Source organism: Anas platyrhynchos, chromosome 21 (assembly GCF_047663525.1).
Source record: "Anas platyrhynchos isolate ZD024472 breed Pekin duck chromosome 21, IASCAAS_PekinDuck_T2T, whole genome shotgun sequence".
In the NCBI taxonomy this organism is placed as follows: Eukaryota; Metazoa; Chordata; class Aves; order Anseriformes; family Anatidae; genus Anas; species Anas platyrhynchos.
In genome coordinates this window covers 7,425,270-7,446,335 of record NC_092607.1, presented here as the reverse complement: position 1 = coordinate 7,446,335, position 21,066 = coordinate 7,425,270, and the positions used below count along the sequence as shown (strand labels likewise).

The 21,066-nt window shown below is 45.0% G+C and overlaps 1 long non-coding RNA gene across 9 annotated transcripts in view; it reads right to left on the bottom strand.

Annotated features, from left to right (window-relative positions):
* The window catches only part of LOC106014601 (uncharacterized), a 193,600-nt gene that overhangs the window by 158,757 nt on the left and 13,777 nt on the right, over positions 1 to 21,066 (bottom strand). For 6 of the 9 annotated variants that reach the window (XR_011804434.1, XR_011804431.1, XR_011804432.1 and 3 more), the window contains exon 2: positions 4,581 to 4,760. The exons of 2 other annotated variants lie outside the window; for them this stretch is intronic. This is a non-coding gene — a long non-coding RNA (uncharacterized lncRNA). Of the gene's footprint in view, positions 1 to 4,580; positions 4,761 to 12,692; positions 12,820 to 21,066 lie in introns of all 9 variants that reach the window. One more of the 9 variants, XR_005260549.2, reaches the window with a different exon arrangement.

The following is a 21,066-nucleotide window of genomic DNA, read 5'->3' as shown; positions in this document are numbered from 1 at the left end:
AAATTTGAAAGAGCCACTGTATTTAGAACAACAAAAGAAATTCTGTGGTTTAATAGAATTAGAGGGAATCATCAGAAGCCCAAGTGCAGATGGAGACTAGATGGAAGGTGACAAAAAAAATCCCAACCCACACACCACACCAAAGACGGGGGAGCTAAGTAGTGACTTCTATTTTAAGCTCGTGTGGAGACCGTGGACTTCTCAGTTCAGATCCTACAAGAACTGCACTGTTTTACATGCACAAGCCTGGAAAGACTGACAAATCTGCACTCGTAACGGGGTGCATCGTACCACAAGTCTCACAACGTGGTGGGCCAGCGTCAGAGGCAAGGCAGAAGAGTGCCCCACGGCAGGCACTGCTTTGAGAAATAGAGGAACAGTGTTAAGAAACACTTGATGAAAAAATCTCTGCATAGAACAAGACAAGCAAGATTCTCTTCCTACCTTTATGCCTCCAGTGTCCTCCCCTCCCTGATTTTCATAAGCTTACTTGGGTCTGAAACCAATGCACAAAGCCTGCCGTGGCGCAAGTCCTAGCTGCCACTCCACAATCAAGATGCAGCAGAAAAAGTAGAGAAAAGACCATGTTTATCTTACGATAGTGTCCTCCCAGCTGTGCAGGAGCAGATACACACCCCACAGAGTGGGGGTACCACCAACAGCACAGGACAGCTCACCGCCTGCCTCAGCTCACCTCCAGGTCTGTACCAGGGTTTCAGAGCCAGGCACTCTTTCTGCTCCCTACCACCCCTGCCCCATACTGTGCAGCAGCTTTCCCAAAGACACAAACCCTCTCCTCCATGCACAATCCTACACATTTTACCAGGTTCCCTCCTCCAGAAAGGCCACAGCTGCTACCCACCTGGCAGGTGCCTGAAACTCTCAGAGGTTGTGACTTCCACGGGTGCCCAGCCCTTGTCACTGCACGAGATGCAGCCTGCACCATACAGCAGTACCTCTGGCACTCCCAAATGGATGTTATTTGCATGGGATGAGGGGTGCTTGGCTCTGAGGTCCCTGTAACTTGCAAGTGCTGCCATTTCCAGTCTCATCAGGGTAAGGTGGTTCATTTCCTCGCTTTTGTGGGAGGTGACGTTTGAGGCACCACCTGGACAAATTGCCCAATTTGTTGAAGGTCAGAAGTCTTAAAACCTGCAAACCACATCCCAACCTTCCAGCACTCCACCCAGCACCCTGCTACACTTTCTCGCTAAAAAGACCATTTCCTCAATAAAGGGAATTATTAAGAACCCAGCTTTCAAAGGAAAGACCAAACAAGAGCAAGCAAAAGAACCTGCACGCATGCACACACAGCACAACCCACTTCACAAACAGCCCCACAACTTCAGTGTGGCTTCACCCATTTACCCCTCTGAACAAAGGGACAGCAGCCAGGATGTGACCTGCTCAGCAGCGGGGGCTTCTCCAAAGCACTCCGTCTGACCTCGGTGTAATGAACAGAATTAATATGGCAAAGCCTCTAACACGGCACCACTTCCCAGCAGCGCAGCCACAGCCTCTAATTGATTAGTCCATAAAAATCTGTGCACTAAATTGAAAGGAGCTGCACTAATTCTCTTTTATGTTAAATTTCTGTCTTTCTCCTTTATCGAATCCTTCGTCGAATGTCCCTTCTGCTGCCTATTGTGGGCTTGCTCTGGGCCTGTTTTCCTCTTGCCCAGATTAAGTACCTAATCAAAATCTTGTCTCCCTTAATGGCATAAAATTGAAAGATAGATATTGCACTTTACACAGCTGATTAAACACTAGAATGTGGCTAAATGCTTTACAGGGCTTGTTACATTAACTAACTCTGTCATCTGCCAGCTATCTTATAATTGCATATGCTCATGTTGCCACTGGTGAAGCCAAGGTAAGATTTCTTTTCCCTCCATTACCTCGTTCCACTCTCCCTCCCTTCCACATTGCTCCCTACCAGCTGCCATGCCAGTGATGAGCTAAGAACCTCCCTGCAACAGCCACCTGAAGAAAATCTGTCTGATGCTGTTTGCCTACAATCTCCCCTTCTACATTCAATAGCCCGTCACTGGTTTGTGACCATTAAGTGTCTGGTGTGATAGAATGGGACAGGAAAGGCACGCAGTGATTTTTCCAGAAGGAGGCAGGAACAATGCTGCCCACACCTGCCCTCTTCACAGCTCTGACACTAGACATCTTGCTCCAGAAGCCTAAAGAAAGCAAGGATGGAAGAAAAAAAGTGCTCAAACCAGTGCATATACGAACCTGCATTAGTCTGAAACCCCTGTTGGCTTGTCACAGCATGGCATGATGGAGGGACCCGATGCTGCACGTCTTGGCTTTTTCCTTACATTGTAATAGTAATGCTGCAGATGGACTTTCTGGAAGATTTACAAGTCTATCCCAGTTGATCTGCTTTTCAGAGGAGAGTTGCACCTTCTGCAGGTACTTAGAGAGCAATCTCTGAATATAATCTTCAGCTGGGTTGCTTCAAGGAAGAAACAAATCTAAAAAGGCTTTACCAAAAATTCTTCGCAAGAAAGAAAAATGGTAGAGTGGTTTTTGTTGTTTTTGTTTTGTTTTGCTTTTAATGTTCTTAGGAATTGTTAAAAAACGAAACATTAATCAGGACTCATGTTTTGTTTAAAGATACAAACCAGGTAGCCAAGTATTCTGCAGCCAAGATTCGTCTTCTATGTCATACACAGACCCAGCAAATTTTAATTTTAGAAACAGATCTGCTCCTTTGCACAAACACAGATATCTCCATATAAATTGCTTTCAAGTAATTGCCAAAACACTCTTCGTTTTAATGGAGAAAATAGACTACACATTACATCCAGACTGTAAAATACAGAAAGCTGGTTCAGCTCATGTGCATTTTTGTCTGACCCCAATCTTTTACAGGGAATCTATTTGTTAAGCAATAAAATAATGCGTCTTGCATTTTTCCTCCTATGTTACCCTAAAAATCATTCTTCCTGTTCCAAAATTCCTTCACAGAAGGTGTTTAGCCACCGTCTTTCTAATCCTGGACATTATTATATGAAGGCAGGACTCCAGCCAGGCAAGGAGGATCTGTCTGTCCACACCAAAGCCAGCGTGCTTCCTTGGGACTGCATTCACAGCCAACCAATAACGCTTTGCCCTAAAAATACCCACAGGTCCATTTTTTTCCCCACAGGGTAAGAAACAGGGGTTTACTGGGTGGGTGGGTCCCTCGCTCCAGTTTAAATGGTACCTAAATCAGCTTGATCTGAATTGAGCATTACAATTTTAATGGCAATTAATGATCGATTAATTGTTTTCTTATCCCACAAGGGTTCTGTTCCCTCCCATCTTCCATTCCTTGGCTCCATACAGAAACCACACAAATGAGTTCATCACACCACTGTTAATGTTTTATAAAAGCTTACTAGAGGCTATTATGAAATCTTTACTAAGTGCTTAGTATTAAATATTCATAAAGGCACAATATATATTTTAATAAGACATATCGCAAGATACAAAATTGAACCCTGAACTAAACATTAAGATCACAGGAAAGATTCATCTGAAAGCACACGACTGGATATCCGCACAGGAAAGGCACCCACAGCTCTCTCCTAACCCTCCTTCTTCTTTGACTGACAATGTCCCTTTTTTCTGTGGATTTACAGTTAGTCAAATTCTTTGGTTTTAACTCACATAGCAATCCCAACTTACCCTTCTACACTGCAGAGGAAGAGAACAGCTCCCCTTCGTATCAAGGTTAGTATGTAATACTAGATAGCAACATGAATTCAACAGGTTTCAAAAAATAGTAATAATTTAGTTCTAAATTGACTTGCAGGTAACAGAGGCAGGTGGAAGTTTACCTGGGTATCAAACAGCACAACGACCATCTCAAGCTGGTCATTCAAACCAGACAATTCTTTGTCAGCAAGTGCTTTCAAAACAGAAAAATGAGTGGCTTTCTGACTTGGTGAGTTATTTTCTGCTGCTGCATTTTGATCTGGACAACAAACTGGCACAGATCATAAGCAAGACCAAGCCTGAGCATTTCATTTGGCCGGAGCCACGCTCACGCAGCAGTCACACAACTCAGCCCTCCTGGCAGACCCTGCCAGCAGTGCAGCTCCACCAGCACCCTGCCTGGCCAAAGCACAGCAGGAGGCACGAAGCTCTCACCAGGCCTACTTATAACCAGTGCCTTCAGTCCCTCACCTCCAGGATCGGACTCACAAACCAGGATACTAAGTCCTTTTATACGCATAAATCCTGATGCTGTGATCCCTGCCAAGCCTGCATTTTTACACTGAAGCACATTTCAGAGCCCGGAGATTCCCAGAACGTGCTCTCCAGCAGGAGAGGACCACCTGGAGCAGCATGAAACCATAAATGTTATTTCCCAAGGCTGACCTGATGAGGTGCTAGACATCACTGACAGCATGAGGAATCCTGGGCACCCATACTTTCTAATGGTTTTCTAGCACGGGAATATTTGGAGACACGGTCAGAGTTCTAGGATCACACAAGACCCAAACGACATGGCTTACCGGTGCTGAAATGCAGCAATATGCAAAAGGCTGCTCCTGCCTGTAAGGATGCTAAGGACATACCTCTCAGCTCCAGGAGTTAACCACAGGGCACCCGCAGCAAACGGAGCTGACCGTGCAGCTGGGCACAGAAGAGGAAGGACAGCAGCTGCCCAGGCTTGGATCAGCTGAAACTGCTGGGGAACAGCATCCTTCAATCAATTTTCTTCCAAAGACCTTCCAGGCGGTGGGGTGGAAGGCGAACTGGGCACAAATATCACAATAAAAACATCATGAATGAGAAGTCAGGGAAGAAGAAATATATAATTACACTTTAAAATAAAAAATCAAAGCATGATTTCAGGAGCTACAAGTTGTTTTCATCAAAAAAAAAAACCATGTTAAGCTGTCAGTGATGCTCAGGAATACCTCACCAGCAGAACCTGCATGCACTTTAGGGAGCAGTCTCCTCTAGCTTTGTTTTTATTTGGAAGAAAAGAAGCGCTTGAGGAAGACCAATGCTCCCGGAGAGAACAAAACTGTCACTCTGTATGCTCCTGTATGCTCCTAGCTGATCCCCACTTCACAATCTGCCTTCTGTTTCTCCCCAGGGACTTTTTGATTAAATGTGTGAATAAAAAGTATCCATTCCCATTTGAACTACGTTAAATTAACAGTGACCTGAATCAGACCCCACAGTCCTGACAGCAATTAATTATCAATGAATCATTATCCATCTCTAAATACAATTCCGTGCTCCTTCCAAACTTCTTCATGTGCATGGAAAAAAGAGCATTTTAAAAAATAACTCAATAAAGTAGGAATCTTGCCGGCAGGAGGGAGACATATAAGAACAGAGTACAGAACAGTCACCTTTTTCTTATTACCTTCTTTCATTAATTTTTCACATTTCCAGAAGGGTCAGAAGTGAAGTAAAGCCAGACCAAAATGAAAACTGAACAAAACCAAAAACATCAACTTACTACTACAAGGAAGGTTGTCTGAGCCCTAAAATACAACTTAGGGGTCCTTAATTCTCCTTTAGAGAACAGGGCTTTGGTGTCACTTCCCAAGCTTGCTTTTTATTTGTACGCCGCCCAAACAATGGCATCTCAATGCATGGGGGGTCACCATGAGCAAGTGTGTCCTGGTTTGGGCTGGGCTGGAGTTAATTTTCTTCCCAGTGGCTGATACAGAGACATGTGCTGGATTTAGGATGCGCACAATGCTGATGCCACAGGGGTGCTGCAGTTGCTGCAGAGCAGTGCTTGCAGAGCCCAGGGCTTCCCAGCTCCTTGTGTTGCCCTGCCAGCAAGCAGTGGGGGCACAGCCAGGACAGCTGGCCCAGGTGGCCCAAGGGACATCCCATGCCATAGGGCGCCGTGGGGAACAATAAGACTGGGGTAAAGATGAGGATCAAGAGGGACGCTGGGAGCGATGGCATTTGTCTTCCCAAGGAACCACTATGTGCAACGAGCCCTGCTCTCCTTGTGGGGGGAGCAAACACCTGCCTGCCTAGGGGAAGTAGCAAATGAATTCCTCACTTTGCTGTGCTCATGCATGTGGCTTCTGCTTTACCCGTAAACTGTCCTGATCTGTCCTGGTCTCGCCACTTCACAAAGAGCTGTGAAGTAGCAGTAGCATAACTCATCTTCTGGGATCTCTCAAGCTGATCTTTGTTCCACCAGAGAGACACATTCATTTACTCCTTAACAAAACAAACCACACACAATGTTTTTCTGAAAGAGAATATTGAGGTGTCTGGCTGCAACCTTAGATCTGTTGCAGATTAATTATCAATTTTAAGATGTAATACTAATTCCTGGTGGCTTGTTATGACCTTCTTGCTCCCCCCAACAAAAGGACAGCTCAGTCATCTCCGCACCCTGCCAACATCAACACTTACTGGACCCGGCAGGAAACCGCTCCAACTGAAACAGGTCAGTAACACGATGTGGTTCATCACTACAGCTCTCTGCACAGCCAAAGCAAGACCTAAAACACCAAGTTTTTGTATCTATGTAGTGGAAGTGCTGGAGCAATCGCAAGAGTACCCTACCAGGACAGGAAGACACTGAGACCACCCAGCCCCATCTCCAACAGAGGTCCAAGGAGCGTGCTGCCAGCCACTGAAGTGGGTTTGCTGCAGAGCACAATGGAAGGGACACTTCTAGTGAGAGAGGACGAAGAATAAAACAACGTAGGGTCAAAAAGTTTAAAAATAAGCAAAGTCACTTACCAGAAGTGCTAGAAAATAATTAACTTAATTTTTACTCAGTTGTGAATTTATTTGTTTTTCGGATGCTTCAGCAGGCTGGAGGGAGGGGCAGAAGCAGAGCAGCTCGCTGCTTCTCCAGCTCTGAGCTGAGGAATGCTGTCTGCTTGGCACGGCAGAACCCCAAATCTCACGGTACTCGGTGTGGATAAGCAGCTCGTTACGCAAGTGCCTCCAGATGAGGTGCAGGAAAACAGCCCCACCACGCTTGGTGCCATCGACTTCAGAACTCCAGGCAGCCCAGAAGCAAAGCCGAACGCCCGTACAGCAAATGATTTGAGTGACCCTTTTGGCTAGCATCAGTTCTGCTCAAGTGGAAAGCAGAGGTCTCCTGGCAGGTTTTGGGACTGTTCTACTCAACCCCTCCCCTTTACTCACCAAAACAAGGCCCGTCATGAACATGCCAGCTGAAGACTGCTGTCCCGCTGGCTTATCATGACTACAGAAAACTAACCATGATTGTATAAACCACGCTGAGACATTTGAAAGATGCTGCGCTGCCCAAACTTCTGAACCTTAAGGGTTCAGACAGGTCTCTTGGTAAGCGTGACCTACACCCAGACATGCTGGAACATTCCTGGTCCTAAATCCCGGCTAATCAAAGCTGGTTTTCACTCGTGAAGAGTTTCCACCACTGGGCAACTAAAACAGAGCTGTTTTCCTGACTCACATCACAGCAGCAGTTAAATATCAAACAGCAATAGTATTATTTAAAGGATGCAATTAAAAGCTAGCTTTAAAAGACTGACAAGATTTAAAAATAAATAAATAAATAACCAGCACTGGCATCCTTCCACTTCAGGACACTACACCCCAGCAAAGAAAAAGCCTAAAAGAAACAAAAAATGATGTAAGTCTGGATGTGCAGCTCCTGCAGAGAAATAAGCACCCGGCACTGTAACCTGAACACTCTCCCGTTTGTCAGGCTGGATGGAGGCCCATGTTTCTGTTACTACATTACTGAAATTACAGCTTGGCCCTTGCTGTCACCTGCATTGCAGGGAAGGAGGGCACTAGACAGACAGAAGGACACAAGAGGGGAAAGGGAGGGACTTTGGTGTGGATCTGCAAAGTCACAGCTCAGGTGATGCAGACCAGCCTCTGGCAGAGGAGCGCTGTCACAAGGCAGGGCTGCCTTCATGCAGTTACCTTTGCTGACACTTCCTGCACTCCCCACTGCAGAATCAGTACGTGAATAGGAGTCAGTTCGGGGCATTAATCAGCTCAGCAGTTACCCTGAGATCCTAGGGGAGCACCAACAGCGTCACAAAGCTGTTTACCACTGAAGCTGGAAATCCCTCCAATGTGGAGACCTCTGTGCTCCAGATCCCAAAGTAAGAGAAGTTTCTGCTGTGACATCCAATGATAGGAGGGACATCAAACTCTCCTTCCACACACCTCCAACATCATTAATTCCACTGACCTCAAAAGATTAATCCTAATTTGTCTTTCGCATCCTGGACACTGCAGTAGAATCGTATTGGACATCACTGAGCTTACTGATAAATAATTCTAGCTTGGAACATCTATTAAAATTAAGAGTGGCAAAGCTGCAGGATGGTGAAGTTCGGAGAATTGTGGTCATTTGCAGCTCATGGTAGGCTCTACCTAGATTTCAATTTTATGAAAACTTTATCATTTAGAATGGTTTTCTCATCATGTTTTCCACCTGGTTCACCCACTAACTGCAAGATAACCACCACCCAAAAAGGGAAAAAAGGCAGAACCACGATTTAGCCATTATAAATTCTTCCCCTTTTACTGTACGGGGAGAGTTGTGCTTGCAGGCATAATTTGGGCATTGTTTTCAAATGCAGAGACTAGTACAATAGATGCAACGTTTATGAATTATTAAAAACTGCACAAGGCTCTCTTTTCCTTTTCCACAGCTTCTCGTTTAATCCTCATTCGTTGTTGGAGGCTCTGGGGATGACTGACACTTACCACAGCTCTGTCATGCCTCCTTACCCACTGAGTGCCCAGCGTGGGGAGAGAACACACGTGTGCTCGTGCAGATTTGAAACACTCCAACCTAGTTCATTTCTCTTCACTCCCTACATTCCTTGAACCAAGTTTCTTGCAAAGAGAAGAGAGAAACCTTGCCATCTGGAAGAGTGTCCAAATATCAGCACTTCATCTGTTACATGATTAACAAGCTTTTCACACCTTGTAAGATATTAGGAATGAACAAGCAGTAAGAAAAAAAGTATAGTTTTGTGGGGCTTTGCTGGCAAGGGATGTTTTGATGTAATTATACTTTTTTTTTCCTTGAGAAAAAAGATGGTAGGGGTTGAGGGGTGGGAGAGGGAGAATGAGAATATACTTAGGAAAAGAGCTGTACAGACATATCCTGGAAATACCTGAGCATCCTATCTCACACAGCCCCTTAGCTCCCAGAGCACCCCCGCAGAGGGCAGGCTGGCAGTGGTAGCTGCTCCGGTGGTCCCTGGACATTCACATCATCAGCTGCCATTTGAAGTCACTTCCAGTTCTCCCAGAGAACACCGCCACCACAAGCCTAGGCAGGAGCTAGTTACACGCTCGCTCATGGAAATTTTTCAACTGGAAAGTCTCTGCCAGCAGCAGTATGAAAGCAACAATGGTCTGAGCTTAAATGCCAGATGGGATTCCAGGTACAGCAACTGATAGATCAACAAAAGGGCAAACAGGCGAGCCTGGGACCTCTGAGAAGGGCCTGCTGTGTGCACAAGTGTGGCTGTTTATCCTCAGCACCCAGAATCAGTCCCTAGTAAGAAGTTCTCGTCCCCTCTGACACAGCCTGCCTTGCTCTATTGCAGGTTCCTTATCCACGCTGGGTGATTAATTTTTCCAGAAAGTGATTTAACAGAGTTCAGTCTGAATTAGTCTCAAACTCCTATTTCAGACATCGAGGAGTCATCATCAGCAGAAAATAACAGGCAAAAAGTTGGGACACATTAGACTACTCTTCTCCAAAAGCGCATCCCTCACTAATCCATCAGGGATGTAAAGTAAAAAAACCTTCCCACTACAGTCCCAACACACAAGTTGTGCCCCAGATCTGTTAAAGTGAGTGGAAAGACCTCATATTAACGTGCATGTGCTGGACCACAGAAGAAAGTTTGCCAATTTGCACTGAGAAGCACAAACCCAACCAACTAAAAACAACGACAGCAACGGAGGAAGTCCTCACGAACAACCGCAGCCTTTATACTTCAACAGCCCAACAGCGTGCTTCTGGCTCCAAGCCCAAACAGCCCATTCTTCACCTGTTTTGTACCTGCCTTCCCATAACCAAAAAAATCAAGAGAGTCCAAAATGCCATTTTACATCGGGGGGATGGACAGGACCACCCCATGGCCTTAGGCAATGAAAAGAACCGGGATTTATTTTTTTTTTAAACAAATCAAGACAAGAACCTTTTTTTCCCTGTGTCCCTCTAAGAAGGCTCACTGTGTGCTGAAAGTAGGAGATGCACATGACTGTAAGTCAGAGTTACAGTTCTGACACTGCTACAGCTGCTGCACCGTGCGAGGCTGAAGGAAGTGCCTGGGTTTCCACCCGCCAGGCTGCCTACCGCCAGGTGCCTGAATCCTGGAGGAAGATGCAGGAACTACAGCTCAACCCCTCTCACGTTCTGCAGTGTGCTCTGCACCGATATATCAAATCAGGACCGGTTTTGTATCAGGTTACAGAAGACCACATCACGCTGAAATATTTAAGGAGATGTCAGCTTCCTTGACAGCTATTTTTAGAAGTACTCAAAAGCTATTAGTTCATCAAAAGGGTAAGACTTTAAAAATCTGTTCCAGCCCTGAACAACCGTGTAATCAGACTTCCTAATGTAACTTATACCAATAGTTTTTACTCATTTTCTACACCTGGAAGTTTTCCTTTTACCTTACATAATCTTCTTTCACTCAACCTTGCTTGAGATTATGGGATATCGTTATGCAAACTTTCCAGTCTCCCCAAAAGATATTATTTCAAGTGGTCTTTTAATTTAGTTGCTTTCCCCCCATTTAGTATTGCTTTATCCCCTAAAAATCCACTCCTGATTTAATGCGAGTTTAAACTGCTGCCAGAAAGCTTTTGTTTTCCTATGTTTATTAATAAGCTATCTCTCTACATCTACCATTGTGTGCTCTACAGATTGCAAAGAGCATTCAAATGAAAGACAAAGCAGCTGCCAAATGTGTAAGTAAAGCTTGGCCTGGCCAGTAACAGGCAAAAATTATTTAATCCTCCTTAACACTTTGCAAACCATGCAAAAAAATATTTAGGGGAGCGGCATCAAACCCGAGGTCCATCAAATTAAGTTTTGACACTTAAAAGAAGAGAGATTCTGGAGAGATCAGTATTTTTCTCAGTTCAAATAAACTGTGAAATGATAGGGACTGTTGCAGAATTTTGATTTTTTTTTTTCCCTATCAGAACAATTTTAGAGAACCAACCATGTGTACAAAACCAGGGATTTTCAGAATAGCCACTTCTTATAACTGAAGGTAAACAAAACTCCCTACGGAGTCCTTTCAGAATTGCCACTTGAAAAAAAAAAAGTATAAAATAGAAACATCCAGTTTCAAATAGATTTGTCTTAAAAAAAAAGTAACGTTTTTAATTATGAAATAAGCTTATAAAAAAGTTAACAGCTTTCAAGTTCATAGAACAAACTGATCTGATCAGTTGGTTGGACCTCTGCTTTCAAAAAACAAAGCCCAAAGAAAACCTTTCTATTCTGATGCTTCATTTTTGGAAGCAGAAAGAGAAAATACACTCAAGTATTATAAATTATCAGTGTAAAAACTTTTCTGCTTACCTCAAATTAGACAGCTTGGAAAGCAAAGTGTAGTTATTAGTAAATTGAATCAATAAATGAGAAATGGTCTGTACGTCTGCAAATTGACAACTGGGTCACACGCGGACAGTAAAATCTCACCACGGGCAAGTTAGTCACATCACCAACCTACTGGTTAGTTTTTTGTTAAAAGTTTTGTTAAAAGGTTACTTTTTTGTTAAAAGTCACAACTTTTAACAAAAAAGAAACATCCACATAAAAAGTTTAGCCAGTCAAACACGTTAAAATTCATTTCTTAAGTAACTGCACATTGGCTATGTTATGGACGTTACCAGCTCAGAGCAGTTTGGGGACAGGCTGGACCCTCATCTGAGCCAAGCCATCAGTTCACTGACTGCTCCCTGTCCTCTTCTGTTGAAGACTTGTATTTGAACAGACAGACTGCTTTAGTACCTCACAAAAAACAAATTCAGGTTGAAAAGAGAACCACCATCATTCCACCTGTTAGGACACAAGCCATTGCAATCAGAAAAGAATTCAGCCCCAAAGGTGCAGCGCCCAAGGGCCACCTCTACTCCAAGTACGTGGCACTGCCTCTCAGACACCAGGCAGCTCCCAAGAAGAAAGCTGCACCAGACAGAGCATTATTTTTCCCAGCCTGCTCAAAAAGAAGTGTTTGCATTACAGAACGATCCTTCTTCACAGTTTCTCTCCTAAAAACACAGCAGAAGCTTCCCAGGGCTATTGCTTTCAATGAGGAGCTGGGGAAAGGACATCCCCTGGGACAGAACACACCAAGGATTCATTCACTGTAGCACAACAGCAAGAAAACAGGAACAAAACACCCCAATGCAGCGTGCCTGCTGGCTGCACAGGCCCTCCATCCCTTTATTTGCACAAAACAACCTGTACAAGATGCCATGCACTGCTGTGCTACTTATAAAGCTGCTAAGAAGTCCAAGTTTTTTGTGGTTGGTTTTTTTTTTCTTTTCTTCCTCAGTTTCCAATGAAGTTCATCTTTTTGATGAACTCCATTACAAAGTTAGCAGTTTCACACACTACTCATGAAAAGCACAGTATTTGCACCAGTCTATGGACCTACATAAATAACTAGGGAAAAACATCCAAACGTAGCCCTACTTACCGATTGCAGGTAACTTGTGGACATCTTCCCCTGTTCCTCAGCTCTTGCTTCACAGCGTACCACAGACCATCTGGACCAAACCCTGGCAGGTCACCTCATGCTGGGGAGCTGTCTTCGTTACCTGCTCCTGGTGCAGAGAGAGGCACCGCTTGCATTCTCCCTGCTCTGACTGCAACCTTTTCAGCAGGAGAATTACAAATGGCATGTGACAAACGGAAAACATTCATGTAGGTTCACGAATAGCCACTGCTGGCATGCAAAGGCAAGCCTCGATATGTAAAAGAGCCACTATCTATGATTCTGCCTCAACAAAATTCCATTTAATCTTTTCTAGAAGAGATACGTGACATTAAAGTAAACAACTTTGGGTGCTTCCACTCCTGAGGACCCAACCTGAAATCCCCCAAGAAGGCTATTTGTCAGACACCACCACGCTCCCACTGTCCACCAAAAACCTGACCCCGGCCATCCCTGAAGTGCGAGAAATTAGATGCCAAAAACCCCCGTCAGCAAACTATTGGGTCTCATTTTGGTGGCTGTGTTTGATCTGTTTTCATGTAAAAGCCTTAATCTTAATTCAGGCTTCTGAATGAATCCCCAGTACAAACAAAATCAACTTCCAAAGCGTAAATACAGAGGAACAAATCCAACTGCACAGTCTCGGAGCCTGCAGAACCTTATTGCACGTCCTCTCAGCCAGCTCCAATCACTCAGTTAAAAAGAGACTAACCGAATAGGCTGTCCTGAAGGATGGAAGCATATGTTAGTCTCAGCATGGATTCCTCTAGGAGGGAGGCATCATTATCACATTCAGCATTACCGTAACTCAGAGCTACTGTTTCATCTTCTCTTTACATACCAAGTGAAGCAAATCTCAGTAATTTGGCTGCATAATGTGCATCTCTCCCCACTGCACTGGGATTGAGTCAAGCCAGTCACAGTCAGGGGACAAAGGAGCTCCTGTATCGGCCCCACTGTGTGGTGCTGCCTACAGCTGCCCTCCCTTGGCCTCCCATCTACACACCAACAGACCTCTCACTTTCTTGTTGTTTGTTTTAAAGCCAGAGACTGCATCAGAGCACAAAACAGGTGGGAGGACCACCCTCCAACAACCAGCAGCTGGTTTGGAAACCCTGGGGACCATGGTGGCAGCTGACAGCTCCTGTCCCGGTGTGTCCAAGGTGGTGGCAGGCAGGCAGGATGATGGAAAGCAGAAATCTGGTATCTTACGAATGGTATCCAGAAGTGAAAGCTCAGTAAAACGAATAAAAAGGAATGCCACCCCTCCCTGCCCAGTGAGGACCTCTACCCTACGAACAGACCACTCTGAAAAAGACTTGCACCGAACGAGCAGCTCAACGTAAGTCCCAGCACAATGTTGTCAGAAACAGCTGATGCTGGTCTTGGAGGTATCACGAGGAGGAGTGCAGAGCAGGACTGATGAAGTGTCTGTGCTTGTGTTTATGGCATTGCTGAGACCAATAAAAGGCATACAAAGCTCAGCTGTAATGCCTTAACTTCTTTTTTTTTTTTAAACAATGTTGAGGAAAAACAAAGGTCTGAGAACTGGGGGAAAAAATAACAGATCTCAACGAGAGCTGAAAGAGCTCAATCTATTTAACCCATCAAGAAAGACTGAAAGGTAACTCGATTAGAGCATAAGTACCTTCACGGGGAGAAAATAAAGGGTATTAAATGGCTCATTAATCTATCAGAAAGAGGCATAACAAAAACCAATGGCTGGAAGCTGAAGCCAAACTGACTTAAATTAAAGGTCGGCACAATTTTTTAAATCACACACAGGGTATTCTCCACCTTTTGATATATTCAGATCAAGAAACCGATGCTGTCTGGAGCACCTGCTTTAGGCAGATACAAATGACGCTGTCAGGAGGCACTAAAGTTACGGGATGAAAGATGTGGTAACCAGGTGTCATGCAGCAGCCTGCGATGCACAGTAAGTCAGCAGGACAACCCAGTGGTCCCTCTGACTCCATGGATCTATGAACTTTCCCAAAAACATCTTTATGCCTTCCTAATAAAGCCGATCGCTCTGATTTTCCACCCACCTTCAGGCACTGCTGAAACTCCTGTGTCTTACAACACAACTGCATAGAAGATGGGAGCAAAATCTGAAGCCAGGTTGAACTACGTGCACAGGCACAACCATGAGCTAATTTATTGCGCTTGCTTTTAAAAATGAGTTTTGCACTCATGAGGAGTATTAGATTGATGACACTGATAAACTGTAGGTGGCAGGGACTAGGAGGGGAGAAAGTAGGAATTTAACACGGTTCAAGCACACAAAGTACGTCATCCAACAAGATGCCTGAAGGAATATTCTGTGAATTAAAGACCACAGTTTATCATCCCCGTTTGTTCTGATCCAGCATTGCAATTCATATCAAGAAGAAAGGATACCGGTAAGCAACTGTGTATTTACCAAATCAGTTTCACAGAACTCATCTTCACGTTCTTCCAAGCTTTTCACAAATATAGTATGTATATTTGGCAAAAAAGGGAGGAGGGTAGTGAAAGACCATAACTTTTCATACTTCTTGGATATTTTTGTTGTGTAATGTACACAATCCATGAGCTAAATTGACACTTACCTCTTACTAAATACCATTTGGTAAATTGACATCACCTAAGGTATTTGCTTTGGCTCAACATTTCAAATAATAAACTATATTGGCAAGAAAACCAACTTCAGTAATCTCCAAATCAAAAGGATTTGGACCCCACACTGAAAATTCACTCGCACCGCTCCGTGGTACTGGATTCATTGGTACAGAACGAAGGACTGTACCATGGTGGAAAGAATATTAAATGACACACGAGTCTGCTGGTCAGAACAGCACAGAAGTTGCACAGCCCATCAGACAACACTTCTTGTTAAGTATTCAGAGCTGTCTGAAGACATCTCAGCTCTTCCCAGCCCTGGCTCCCAGGCCACGTGCCATGGTGCAGGAACACCTGCCAGTCTGCACAAAAGCAGCAGCGGGTGCTTCCCGTCCCCCATCCTTCCTTGCTTCCTTCTGGGATTGTGAAGTGTTTGCCTTCAAAGAAATAGGACTGGGTCACCTGTGTTATCAGCCGAGATTTCAGTTTCCCCTTCCCGTCCATGTAATGCCCTTGTGAATGAAAATCAGCATGAATGAAGCCAGCTTTGTCCGCACTTGCGCTGTAGATATGCACAAACTCCAGGAAGCCAAGACTTAATTTGATCTGAAAACCCCCACAGCCAATGCATTTTAAAGACAGAACCACAAAGCCAATCAATAGAGACCATTCAGATACTTGCTGTCAGCGGCTAAAAGAAAATGGATACCGAGAAAGCCATAACTATGATAAATTTAGGCGCTGCTTCTCTCTGACTAATGTAGGCACTAAAACACTCCATGAATATCCTGCTTTGAAACGTGTCATATTTCTGAGAGGCCAATCAATCTCTGGTTCTCTGTGGACCACATTAAAATACATTTGTCACTGTAAGTTTATGAAATATTGATGGTGTTTTTTAGGGGGGGTGTTAGGAGGTGGAGAGGTGGATCAAAAAAAGGGGGAGGGAGAGCTACTTTAATGAATTATCTTTAGGCTAGAAGAAAAAGAAGAAACAAATGTAGCTGCTTATTGTGGATGAGGGCAAAAACAGGAAACAGAATTGCTTACTGAAGGAAGACATTTGTTGGATTAATAGAAAAGATCATGTGGATGAATGCGTTACACATGCACTTCAGTATTTCAAGCTCAATTTGACCCAGATTTATGCTTTTATTAAATCTTTAATTTCCTAAATTTGGTAATTAATATAAAACCAGAACTGCATTAATGACAGTCATGGGGTGGAAATTACGAGTGTGTCTGTGCTGCAGAGGGAGCAGGATTCCATTGCGCGCCGCATCGTGCTTAGACCTGAAAGCAAGAACAAGCACCTGGGTACCAGCAAGCTTCACCAGCCCTCAGCACAGGGAGGCTTCACGCAGATGATAAACGCAACAGAAGCAGGACGTACAGACGAGCCATCTTTCACACTGGTACACCTACATGTGCTCAGCACCTGGAGCGCCAGGTATTAGTCGCCAAGCAAATTCCCATCTTCAAGAATTTATTATCAAAATGGCCAAAAAACAACAAAAAAAAAGCTAGACAAAAATAGGTTCCAAGGAGGAGGTGTGAACCAAGGTGGAGGCGTGAACCAAGTGACACAAAATAATTAATTTCATCTTATAAAGGAAGCCCCTCGCAGACCCAGGCTGTGAGTCCACAGACAGCCCAGCATTTTCCAGGCACAGCCACTCCACCTTCCTGAAACCCAATCTACTGAACACATAACAACACACAGAGCTTCCACCATGAGCAGCTCCACTCAAGTCAATAAACCTATTCACAAGTGTAAAGTTCAACCTGAGCTTAAATACTGTGGTACTGCGATCTACGTTTGGAAGTGAAGTGGGGAAACTAAAGCTAGTTTGTGTAAATGATCTGAAATTGGGTCATTTTTCACTATTTCTGTCAATGCAAAAAGCAGTTTTTGAGATATGAACAACAGCAGCATTCACTGAAAGAACAACAAGTAAACCCTCACACACATCTTTTCACATTCACATGCTAAACTTTTCAGTAAACACATTATGACATGTTTGTAGGAAACATCACTTAGGCAATAAATAGTATATTTTGCTTTAGTGATGAATAAAAACAAAAATAAATTGAAGCAGAAGCATACAATTTTTCACAGATCTGGAAAAAAAGTGAACTTTTCTATTACTTTTGGCCAGTAGCCGAAACATCTTCCCCTGGCCTCAAAACAAACCCCGCTCTTCTTACTGGAATTCCCCAAACCAATATGCAGATCCACCCTCTATTTTCTTTGCCATAGTTAAGGTTTTTGCCTGTAACAGTCTAGGCATCTGTCATTAAGAAATAACAACAGTTTTTCCACCTCTGTTCCCCCACCTCCAGCAGCTTCAGCCAAATTGAAAACTTCCACGTACAAGGAGGGCAAGGGAAGGAAGTGTTTTGTTTCATGCCGGTTTGAAGCAAGTTTGAACATTTTAGTGTGTTCTACTGAAGCAGAGTGATTTGCTGGAGAGTTGGTTCAGTACCACATTATGCTTCCTGCAATGCTACTCTTCTGCAGAGCAGTAGTTCAGGTTCCCAGATCCTCCCCTTTTCTCCTCAAGAAGGCTGCAATCCTTGATGAAGCTGCTTTTCCCAGCACACACTGCAGTGCTGCTTCCTCCACCACACACAATGTGCTTAGGCCTTGACATTACTAAACAGCTTCTCCTTTCTCACCCAGAATCTTATCTCAAAAGTCAGCATTTTGTTTCCCTTTACCCATCTGTAACACACACAGACACGGCTCATCTATTCTGGCTATATCAGGTCAGCTGTGCTGTGTGATGAGCTCAAATATCGCCAAGTACCATATTTTCAAAGATGCAGCCAACTCCAGGACATTTTGGGGAGCAACCTGCACCCGCTGCAGCTGTGGCACACACACAGGGAGGTGGACAGATCCTTCCTGACCCCCGTATTTTCAGGGCCCTGTGTCCCAGTGCATTGGGGCTGCAGCGCCCAAAGGCCAATGGAGGTGCAGGCAATGCCAGGCCGGGCCCCCACTGACAGGGCAGGGCAGCCAGGCCCAACAGCAGCAAAAAGTGGCAAATCCACCCTGGTGTCAGCCTGGGAAATCCAGGATATTTAGGATGATATTTAGGGAACCAGACCAGGCACAAGAGCACCCACAGCACAGCTCAGGCCTGGTACTGGAGTCAAGATGGTGACTGGTGCCCCTGGACAGGGACGTATGTCCACAAACACCTGCTGCTTGTGCCATTAGATCACTCTAACACCTAAGAGCTTATTAGAAAGAGATGCTTGTGCCGCTGGGTCAGAATGAGTTGCTTTGCTCCCTCTTCCCCAAATGTTCCTATCTCCCAGTGCTGCAGCACTGCCTCCTCAGTCCTAACACCATTTGTGTTATGTCTTCCCATATCCCCCAGCTTGTCTGAGGGTTACAAAGCAAACATACCTCTTCCCTGACCCATAATCCAGTCAGGACAGCCACCACAAGCAGCAGACACCATCTTGCTCAAACATTACTCACTTGTTCTGTAGACATCAAATCAACCTGTCGGTTCATAAGGCCTCCACATGTCTACTGAAGGCTTTTGATCTCAGAACAAGCTTGTTTGGGGCATTTACTTATGAGTACAGCGTTGTTCCTGGCTATACACTGTCCAATCTGCTGACTATTCCAGGAAATGGGGACACCATGGCTTCCTCACGGACACATTTTGACTGGTAAATCACTGTACCAGGAGCTTTTTCCTGATACTCAGGCTAGGTTTTTCTCCTTTGGTTTAAATTACCATTTATGTGTTGCCATTCTTATGCTATCCCTGAATAAAATCTCCCCATAAATTCATTGCAAAGAAGTAACAACCAGAAGAGAAACTTCATAATAAAGCGTATAATAGTACTTGACGTTTTCTGTACTGGGACAACGCCAGACCCCCATCCCTCTGAGCAATCTGTGGAAGGGCTGGGTGATCCTGACATCTAAAGTTTCAAATCGCTCCAAAATGAAGGAAATAGATGCTTTTATATGCTCCCAGTTACACTGGAATCAGATAATACAGTCTAATGACCCCCTCTTAGCCTCAAAGTCAGCGATGCCTTTCGGGTATGTTTCTAAATAAAACGCAAAACCCATGAAAAACTCATTCCCTCACCTCCAAACCCTCCTGTTCTTACTCGGCTGCATCAGTCCAGCTCTGCCATGATAGCTTGGGGCAACCTTTTGCATTTCTTCCCATTCATTAAAGATCTATGCGTACGATAAGATACATTTAAAAAAAAAAAAAAGGTAGTAAAGCTGGTTGCTTAGATTCATTAAGAACCACGATTCGTGTCATCTCCGATAATGTTTTATACTCAGCATTTTCATATGCCCTCTATTTACATTTCTAAGCATGCTATAAATATCTGCTGGAAGTGTACAGAGGGCTGGCAGGCCAGCTCTCACCCGCAGGCCTCCTGCCCCTGTGGAAGTCATTCTTCCCAGAGGACAGGCTGACATTCTGGGCACCACACTAGACATTTTTATTTGACGCATCATCAGTTCATGTTAGTTTTGGCTTTTACTTTGTCTTATTCTGTATTTCAGCGTCTAACTGTGACAGCAATTTTTGCATGTTGCTTAATAAATCTCACACAGGGGTCTATCCACTCACTCTGCCTTTGTCAGGGCAAAGTCCCACCAAAGCTGGGCCTACACAAAAACCCGTGATTCACGCTTTTAAAAATATTCTTACCTTAATCTAAAAGGCACTCCTAAAAGGAGGATCGGTTTCAAGCAGTGCTGGCTGCCACTTTCTGAATATAAACTGGTAGCCAGAAATCCTCACCTGACGCCGAGGCGCTCGGCTCCGGGGCAGCCGCGTGGTGCAGGGGAGCGGAATGGAGGCGGGCACGGCTTTTTTTTTTTTTTTCTCTCCTTTTTCCGGCATCCAGACCACTCGAGGCAGCCGAAGGAGCCGCCAGGGCACTGCAGCCCTCGGGAAGGAGGCTGACGAGGGGCGGGCATGGCAGGCAGCGCCCCCTCCACGCCATACAAAGGCAGCCCCAGGGGGCAGGGCGAGCAGGGAGGGCGCCCTCACGGCTCTTTTCCTTTGGTGGTCGTAACCTGCTCGTGAAGAGCCCAGCCATGGGCAGAAAGCCACGGCCTCTGCATCTCTTCCATCTCCAGCCACAGCTATTGTTGTGGCTAGCCAGAGGTCGCAGGGAAACATGGGCTGTCCAAGCGTTGAGCTGCAGGGTGTGCCTGAGTCTTCTGTCGGTGTCTGAGGGCAGCAGCAGTGGGTATGCCTGTGGGAGGTGTGCCCAGCTTGAAGAACTGCTCTGGTGGCAGAGCTTTGGGAGGAGGTGATGAGGCTGAGGAGCATCAGGGAGTCAGACAGGGAAATTTACTGGTGGAAGCACACTATCCTCCCTGAGACACACTCACGAGCCAGCCACCACCCAAGAAACAAAGGTTCCCCCATCCCACCAGTAGGTAGGAGGGGACCTAGGTCCAGGGGGGGATAGAAGCAGGTTTCTGCTCTAGAACTTCACAGTCAAGACAACAATGTAGATGAAAGCCCATCCTGGTTGGAAGGGTTGCCTAAGGCAAGGCAACCTACCCCCCACATCACTACATCTTCCATCAAGAAAGAAAGGAGGGTTATCATAGGGGACTCCCTTCTGAAAGGGACAGAGGGCCTAATTTCCATCCAGACCCAACCCACAGGGAAGTCTGCTGCCTCCCTGGGGCTTGGGTAAGAGACATTGCCAGGAAAGTTACCCACCTGGTACGGCCGTCTGA